This window comes from Myotis brandtii, unplaced genomic scaffold (assembly GCF_000412655.1).
Source record: "Myotis brandtii unplaced genomic scaffold, ASM41265v1 scaffold1384, whole genome shotgun sequence".
Lineage (NCBI taxonomy): Eukaryota > Metazoa > Chordata > Mammalia > Chiroptera > Vespertilionidae > Myotis > Myotis brandtii.
Genome location: NW_005354938.1, coordinates 940,094 through 949,130, shown reverse-complemented (window position 1 = coordinate 949,130; position 9,037 = coordinate 940,094). Strand labels below are relative to the sequence as shown.

At 40.2% G+C, this 9,037-nt stretch overlaps 1 long non-coding RNA gene across 1 annotated transcript in view; it reads right to left on the bottom strand.

Moving 5' to 3' along the window:
• Nucleotides 1-8,340: 8,340 nt before the first annotated feature.
• The window catches only part of LOC106725140, a 21,955-nt gene continuing 21,258 nt past the window's right edge, over nucleotides 8,341-9,037 (bottom strand). The window contains exon 3 of the long non-coding RNA XR_001361009.1: nucleotides 8,341-8,561. This is a non-coding gene — a long non-coding RNA (uncharacterized LOC106725140). The remainder of the gene's footprint in view (nucleotides 8,562-9,037) is intronic.

Below are 9,037 nucleotides of genomic sequence, written 5' to 3'. Positions count from 1 at the left end.
AGCAGGCTAGCAGGGGGGGGGGCAGTTGGGGGCGAGCAGGCTGGCAGGCAGGCAGGCAGGTGAGCAGTTAGGAGCCAGCAGTCCCAGATTGCTGGTTTATACCCGATCCCTGTAAACTGGCAGTAGGACATCCTTCGAAGGGTTCCAGATTGGAGAGGGTGCACGCCGGGCTGAGGAACACTCCCTCCCCCATGCACGAATTTCGTGCACCGGGTCACTAGTCATCAATAAATCAATAAACCAAGTATTTGCAAGGATGTGGAGAAAAGGGAACTCTTGTCCACTGTTGGTGGGAATGCAGATTGGTGCAGCCACTGTGAAAAGCAGTATGGAGTTACCTCAAAAAATTAAAAATGGAACTACCTTATGACCCAGTGATCCCACTTTTGGGACTTTTTCTGAAGAAACCTGAAACACTGATTTGAAAGAATATGTGCACCCCTGTGTTTACTGCAGCATTATTTATAATAGCACAGATTTGGAAGCAGCCCATTTTGCTATTTCTCTTTCACAACCTTGACCATCATTTAAAAATTACACAAGAGAGATGGTTTGTGCTTATCACTGTGTTTGCCCCTTGAGTTCTTCTTTTTAAAATTTCTTTTCTTTTCTTTATTGATTAAGGTATTACATATGTGTCCTTATCCCCCCCCCACTCATGTCTTGCTGTCTGGTATGCTCTACCTTCAGGTAGCTGAGTGATTCTCTGCTACATATACTTCAGGCCTTTGCTCATTTATCATCTTCTCAGTGAGGCCTTTCTTCACCACCTTATTTAAAATTAATCCATCTCCTCTGCTTCTTTCTCTTTCCCTTCTGTTTTATTTTCTGCCACAGCATTTATTTAACTAACATATACATATTTTACTTATTGTTTGTTTGCTTGCTTGCTTGTTATGTTTCTACCCAGTAGAATGTAAGCTCTATAAGAGCAGGAATTGGTGTCTGTTTCATTTATTGTCGTGTCCCCTGTGCCTCAATATCTGTTGGATGGATGAAGGATAATGAATGGATGAAGGATAATGGATGGATGGATGGATGGATGAAAAGTATTTATTCTGGATTTACAGTTGAGAAAACTGAAATCATGTCTCTTAATTGTTACAACCCATGGTGCCTACCCACATACTCTGAGGGAGCCATGAAGGACTCTACAAATAATCATAAATTTCAGGGACTGCATGACACTCTTAAACTGGGACCGAGATGATCACTTTGCAGTCCAGGGTGATATGTGGAGAATGTCAGTCTTAATTCATGATCAAATGTTTACTCCTATCCTCACTCGGGTCTAATAATGAGGCTAAAATAGGAATTGAAAAACTATCGTTATTCCATCCCTTCCATTCTATTTGTTCTACTCCAAACTTGAAACAGGTATATCCCTCCACCCCACCCCCGCTACTATCAACTTCCTCCTAACTATGATTTGAACAGGGCTTGATGATAGGCCATAGCACTAGGTCTGCTTTCTACCAGGACACAGCTTTCAGGGGGCCAGAGAAGCATGAGTGGAGGAGAACGGCCACAGTAGTATCTCTATGAGTCAAGCCATGCTAATAGCTCTGGTGAGAAGCAGGGACAAAGACAGCTTGTGTATGTTAGCTTCGCAGGGGCCTTGGGCCATCATAATCAGCAAAATTATACCCTTACTGCCCAGTCTTTGAAGAATCCTGGAAATTAAAGATAATGGCTGTCATATTTATTGATAAGCTGAATTCATACCCCTTGCTGTTTTCCTATGAACAGCAGTATTCTGATTATTCCAGCTTTTATTTCTTCCTCCAGTATAGCAGTTTCCCTAGGGCTCCATCACAAATTACCACACAAGTGGTGATTCAAACACCAGATACATATTCTTTCACAGCTCCTGAGGCTAGAAGTTCAAAATCAAGGTTTGGCAGGGCTGCACTCCCTCTGATGGCTGCAGCCATTGTCTATTTCAAGGTAGATGTAGTAGGCAAAATTCTAAAAGGTCCCCCAATATTTGAATGTGATAACATTCACATAATTGTGTTATATTGTATGATAAAGGGGATTTTACAGATATAATTAAGGTCCCGGATCAGCTGACCTTAAGATAAGGAGGTCATTCGGTGGTCCTGACCTAGCCACAGGAACCCTTACTTGTGTTACTTCTGTTTGTTAGACAGTCACTTGTACTGAAGATGATGTAGAAGAAAAAAATAGGGCAAACCATAGTTTCTTTTCCTTTTGGCACATCCTTATTCATCAGTAAATCAAATGAAGAACATGCTGGAAGAACGTGTGTGCATCAAGAAGTGAAATAAAAACAGTTGAGTTAGTTTTGTGCAATGTTTCCACTGTCCTGGTAAAACAACATACATCCGTGTGTATGAGCTCCAAAATATGAGTTGTGTTATGTTCTCCTGATTTTCCATATGAGTTCAATGCTCTCCTATTTGCATTTAAAACTGATACTGCATAATAGAAAGATGAACAGTAAAATTCATGCTAATAACTTACCATATTGACATTAAATAACAAATAAAAACAGGTATGACTAGTTGAGAGAGAGACAGAGAGAGAGAGACCCTGGAAAAAGGAAAAAGATTTATATGCAAATAACAAATAAAAACAGGTATGACTAGTTGAGAGAGTGACAGAGAGAGAGAGAGACCCTGGAACAAAGGAAGAAGATTTATATGTAGTACCTTTATTGGCATCTTTCCCCTGCTTTTTGGACAAGGGCCCCTGCATTTTCGTTTTCCACTGGATTCTACAAATGACTAGTACGTAGTCAGTCACGGAGTCAGATTTCTCACTGTAAGAGATGACAACTATGAAAAGATACAAACCTAGAATGGCCCCTGTGGAATTGGCTTAGAATTAGTGTGAACTCGTGGTTTTCCACAGAGATAGATTGGCATAGAAATTGAGATGTAAAGATTTGTGGAACTATAGATGTGTATGTACCATTCTCCATTAAAAGAGACTAGGGTTGCTTGGAGAAATAGCTAATTCCAGGGTTGAAGCAGGGAATATATTTTTCCACCAGAAAGTGAGGGAGTGCTCATGAATGAGGGGGTCCTGTCTACAGGCACAGAGGCCAGCTCATTTATAGCATAAAAATTAATAATGACACTAATGGATTGTGACCCACTGAATAGGAGAGGGGTCTGTGAGACTGAAATAAATAAGTGAAAATTAAAAGTTTTCCTCACAGCATATTGCCAAGTATAAATATAGAAGAAACGATGGGCAATCATATTAATAACTAGTCCATCCAAGAAACACCAGCGGGTACTGAGGAATAGGATATTTACCTAATCTCAAAGTACCTCTTCACAAAATGCTTATTAATTACAATTATGGACTGAATGTTTATGTCCCCCCTCAATTTTGTATGTTCAAATCCCAACACCCAATGTGATGGTATTAGGAGATAGGACCTTTGGGAAGTAATTGGGTCATGAGAGGGACACCCTCATCAATGAGATTAGTGCTCTTATGAGGAGACGTGGGAGATCTCTCTCTCTCTCTCTCTCTCTCTCTCTCTCCCTCCCTCCCCTCTCCACCACATCAGGACACAATGAGATGACCATCTGCAAACCCAGAAGTGGGTTCTCACAGCCTCCAGACTGAGAAATAAATGTTTGCTGTGTAAGCCACCCCAGTCCAGGTAACTTGTTACAGCAGCCTGAGCTGACTAGGACAATTACTAAGGGGCAAAGAGTGACTTTACAGTGGAGAAGCCTGGCAGATCCCTTATTAATTTTTTTCCTTTTCTTTTTTTATTGTCTTGCTAACATTGCAAACGCCAGTCTCTGGACATCACTAGAAAGAGCAGGTTGTGAGGCTCCACTTTTTGAGCAGCCCTGTTGCCTTCTGCATGTTGGCTCTCTGCACATTGCACTACCACGTCCAAATACAATCTTATCCATTGTGAAGTTGTTGGTCGAGGTCGCCACACCATGACTTCACTTACGTATCTTCCTCAGCCTGTCTCTGGATTTGGGGCTTTGGCCTTCTGTTGGCACAAGCAAGACACATTGTTGTCACTCTTCCACCAAGGCAAAGGCTGTGGAGTCATAAGAGGGGGCAGGCTTCCGAAAATAAAAAAATATCCACAAGCCCCAGCTCATTCTTTCTCTTACCAACCTCTTTTCTTGGTTTTAATGATTCTAATAAAGCAACACAGGCCTCACTCATACATATTCTTCAAAATAAATCAAGGACCAAGTATTTTCTTAAAAGTCCAGACACAGAGCCCTACCCTGTTTTGCTCATTGGTTAGAGGGTCTCAGGTTCGACTCTGGTCGAGGTTACATACCTCAGTTGCAGGTTCGATCCCTGGTCCTGGCTGGATGCATGTGGGAGGCAACCAATCTCTCTCTCTCTCTCTCTCTCTCTCTCTCTCTCTCTCTCTGTGTGTGTGTTTGTCTCTACCTCTCTCTCTTACACTCTCTCTAAAAATCAATGGGGGAAAAATGTCCTTGGGTGAGTATTAACAACAACAACAACAAAACACAGAACTAGGTTAGGAAAACAGTGAAGTTAGAAACCACTCTTTCCAAAGTATTCGCATTTTCATATCCACCAAAGTAGTCCCTCTGGCCTGCCCCTCAGGTAGATCCAAAGATCCACACTCTCCACCTGCCTCTCAGATCACGCCGGCCCAGAAGAGTCTGTCCCTTTGGTCCACACTCCAGCTCCTGGCAATAATCTGGACCTAGTCCTAAAGGCACTAGAACTCCTGAGCCCATTTCCTTCATTTCTGATTAAGCTTTTAGAGGAAAAGAATGATTTCAGGGAAATAATCTCTTGACTCCTTTCTTCTCTGATTTCAGCACTTTATGGGTGCAGCATCTGTCTTCCAACTTTGTTTATTTCGAAACAAAAAGGTAATATTGTAAAGCAGAAAATACTGCTGTCATTGTTGTATTCTAATGTTCTGTAACTTAATAATTGAGTTCTACCTCCAGACTGGAAGCCAAGTACCCAAACAAGTAGTTCAAACAGTTGCTTCACCATAATTATCAGCCTTGCAATATCGTCCTTAGGGAATCTAACAGATGCAAAGCAGCACTCACAGGCATAAATTCTGATAAACAGGTTTGTCTCCCTGAAGCCATGTCCTCTGTGTGGGAAGTGAGCCAGGGTCAGGAGCTGAGGTGGCCCCAAGGCTAACCAACAGTGCTGTGCTTCTGGCTGCAGTGGAAATGGTAGGGCTGACTTAACCGGTTCAGCCTCAACCAGACAGTCTGTTTGGTGGTGCCTTGAGGCACTGAAGGTCGTCCAGATCTTCAACATCAGACTGGCCCAACCACTTCCAGTGACCAGGAATTCACTTCTCCCAACTAATATTTAGAAAAATGTTGTGTTCAGAGAAGCCTTTTTTTATGCCAAAATATGCCTTCCTATATCTTCCACCCGTAGGACTCAATTCTGTATGCTGGGACTACACAGAACAAGTCTTAGCCTATACCTTGTGAGAGCCTTCCAAGTACTTGTCATGGCTGTATATTCCTACGCTATATCCATTTTGTGTGTGTAAATAATGCCAATTAATCATTAGTGTTTAAATTAAAGCTTAATACTTTATTTTCTTAAAGCTATTTTTAAAAATATGTTTTTAAAGGATTTTTTTAGAGAGAGAGGAAGGGAGAGGGATAGACAGATAGAAACATTGATGAGAGAGAAAGATCGATTGGCTGCCTCCTGCACGCCCCCTATTGGGGATTGAGCCTGCACAGGAATGGAACTGGAGACCTCTCTGTGCATGGGATGACATGCAACCAACTGAGCCACACTGGCCAGGGCCTCCACCTCATTAATTTGAAGCAAATCCCAAAGATCATACCCTTTCATCTATAAATATATCAGTATATGTCTCTAAAAGATAAGAATTCTTCATACCAGATCACACATACAATTAGCAAAAAAAATTCCCAAGTCATTCATGTTAAATAATAATAGTTTGAGGGTAGTTCTTCTTGTTCAGAAAAATTTCAATTTCAGCCTTGGGCTAAAAGAAAAATCTCAATTAAACTTTACCATTACTAAACCATCAAACTGCTGTTTGGTAGGGCAAGTCAGGATATTCAGCTTCTATTGCTGACAGAAAGTTCATAGAAGTGAAGACTCTCAAATTCACAAAAGTGAATACAGTTAATTTTTGTTATTGGTTTAATAATACATGACAGACTCAAATACAATCTTGCATCACATAATGATGTTTTGGTCAACTATGGACCACATACACAGTGGTGGTCGCATAAAATTATAATGGAGCTGAAAAGTTTCTATTGCCTCGTGACACCATAGCCTTCGGAATGTCATAGGACAATGCATTCCTTATGTGTTTGTGGTGAAGCTGGTTTAAGAAAACCTACTGCTCTGCCAGTCATACAAGAGTATAACACAGCCCTAGCTGGTTTGGCTCAGTGGATAGAGCATTGGCCTGCGGACTGAAGAGACCCAGGTTCAATTCTAGTCAAGGGCACATGCCCGGTTGCAGGCTCGATCCCCAGTGGGGGGGGTGTGCAGGAGGCAGCCAATCAATGATTCTCTTTCATCATTGATGTTTCTATCTCTCTTCCTCTCTGAAATCAAGAAAAATATAATTTAAAAAAAGAGTATAGCACATACAATTATGTACAGTACATAATACTTGATAATGATAATAAATGACTATGTTTCTGATTTTTGTATTTACCGTACTTTTATTGTTATTTTAGAGTGTACTCTTCCTAATCATAAAATAAGCTTGCTGTAAAACAGTATGCCAGGTTATGTTGGCAGCAGCCTCATACATATCATGTTTACCATGTCTCTCAATTGCATCATTTTCTCTTGTGCTTGATTCAATTTTGTGTTGTTATATAATTCAGTAAGTGTACGTTTATAAAATCTACCATAGCATACAGTAATGCCCTAGGCCTCCACTTTCACTCACCACTCACTCACCCAGAGCAACTTCCAGTCTGCAAGCTCCATTTATGGTCAGTGCCCTATAGAGATGTATCATTTTTTATCTTTTCTTTTTTTATTGATTTCAGAGAGGAAGGGAGAGGGAGAGAGAGATAGAAACATCAGTGATGAGAGCGAATCCTTGATCAGCTGCCTTCTTCATGCCCTACCCTGGGGATCAAGCCTGAAACGTGGGCATATGCTCTGACCGGGAATCGAACTGTGACCTCCCGGTTCATAGGTCAACACTCAACCACTGAGCCATGCCGGCCAGGCTATAATTAATATGCTTTCCCTACTATTGGATTGAATTAAATTTAATAAACTTTAGTGCAAATATGGTGGCATAGATAAAGTTAAAATGTGTGGATAGACAAGCATTTGAAAAACTAAAGGAAAAAGATTGATTATTGAGTGGTAAAGATTTGGGAAGCCTTATAAAAGAGATGAAACTTGATCTGAACTTTAGAAGGTAAAATTTAAACTAGAGGAAAAAAATGGAACGCTTCACAAATTTGTGTGTCATCCTTGCACAGGGGCCATGCTAATCTTCTCTGTATCTTTCCATTTTTTAGTATATGTTGCTGCCGAAGCGAGCACCATTTTTTATCTTTTACATTCTATTTTTTTCTGTACCATTTTTATGTTTAGACATGTTTAGATACACAAATACTTACCACATTGCCTACAGTATTCAGCACAGTAACATGCTGTAGCCTAGGAGCAATAGGTTGTCCCATACAGCCTGGGCGTGTAGTAGGCTATGCCATCCAGGTTTGTGTGAGTGCACTCTGTGATGTTCATACAACGACAAAATTGCCCAGTGATGCATTTCTCAGGACATCTCCCTGTTGCTAAGTAGCACATGACTGTATTTTCTGCAAAGTATCTGCTGATAAATCACACAATGAATAACTGCAGGCTTTAACCTTTTACTTTTTCATAAGCTTTGTAAATTTGTCCAATTAAACCTTTTCTGTTCCACACAAACTTTTACCACTAGGAGTTGTAACACATCTTAGCAGATTCCACTTCAGGTTGTTCTGTATTAGAGATTTTCTCAACTTCTTTGAAAATATTCTCACTTGTACTTGTTCTACACAGACTATGGAACCCAATTCTTCAGTCACTTCAAACCTGGCATTGCTACCTCAAGTAAACAACTGAGCAGTGTCGGTAGCATCTGTCAACTCATTAAGGTACAAGGAAAAATACTCAGAACCATCAGCCTTCTTTTTGTAACAATTGTTGATGTTGCAACCAAGGTCCCCAACTCTTGGACCAACTGTTCTTACCATAGTTTGATTGTTTTAAACAGGTTTATTTTCTCTGGACACATTTCTTCAACTTTTGCAAACAAATACAATCTTATTAACTTAATATTGGTAAACCACTTTCTTTGCTTGCTAATAAGCCACTTGGAGACTTGCTTTGGTTGCAGCTTCATTTACGTTTTTAATTCTTGTGAAGAAATTCTAGCTGTCCTAATTTTTTTAACTGTCACTTTCCTATGAGTTTGGAATATTGTGATTAGTGCTTAATCTGGTAATGTTGACACATATTGCGCTTAGCACAGTTGTAGCAAAATTTGAAGTCCACTTTTCTTGTTTCGACATAAAAGATATGCACTGGTAAAATAAAATAAAACAAAGCAAAATAAAACAAAATGTCATAAAATATCATGGTACAAAACTATGCTTGGCACTTGAAATGCTTTCCGAGTGCATCATGACTTACTGAGCAGTAGTATGAAGGGATGAGAGTTCCACATATGGTCTCTGCTGCAACTTTTCAAGTCTGCTCTTAAAATTCGAATAAAACCATAGACAATATGAAAATAAATGCATGTGGCTGTTGTAATAAAACTTCATATACTGATAGATATAACCTTTAATTTCAAATATTTTTCACATGTGACAAAGAGTTCTTTTTCTTTTTTTCAACGATTTTAAAATGTAAGACTATTCTTAGCTTTAGGGCCATTAAGAAGAAAAAAGGCGCCCTGGCCAGTGTGGCTCAGTTAGTTGAGTGTCATGCCATTCACTGAGAGGTGATCAACTCCATTCCTGGTCAGGGCATATGCCCGAGTTGGGTTGATCCCGGG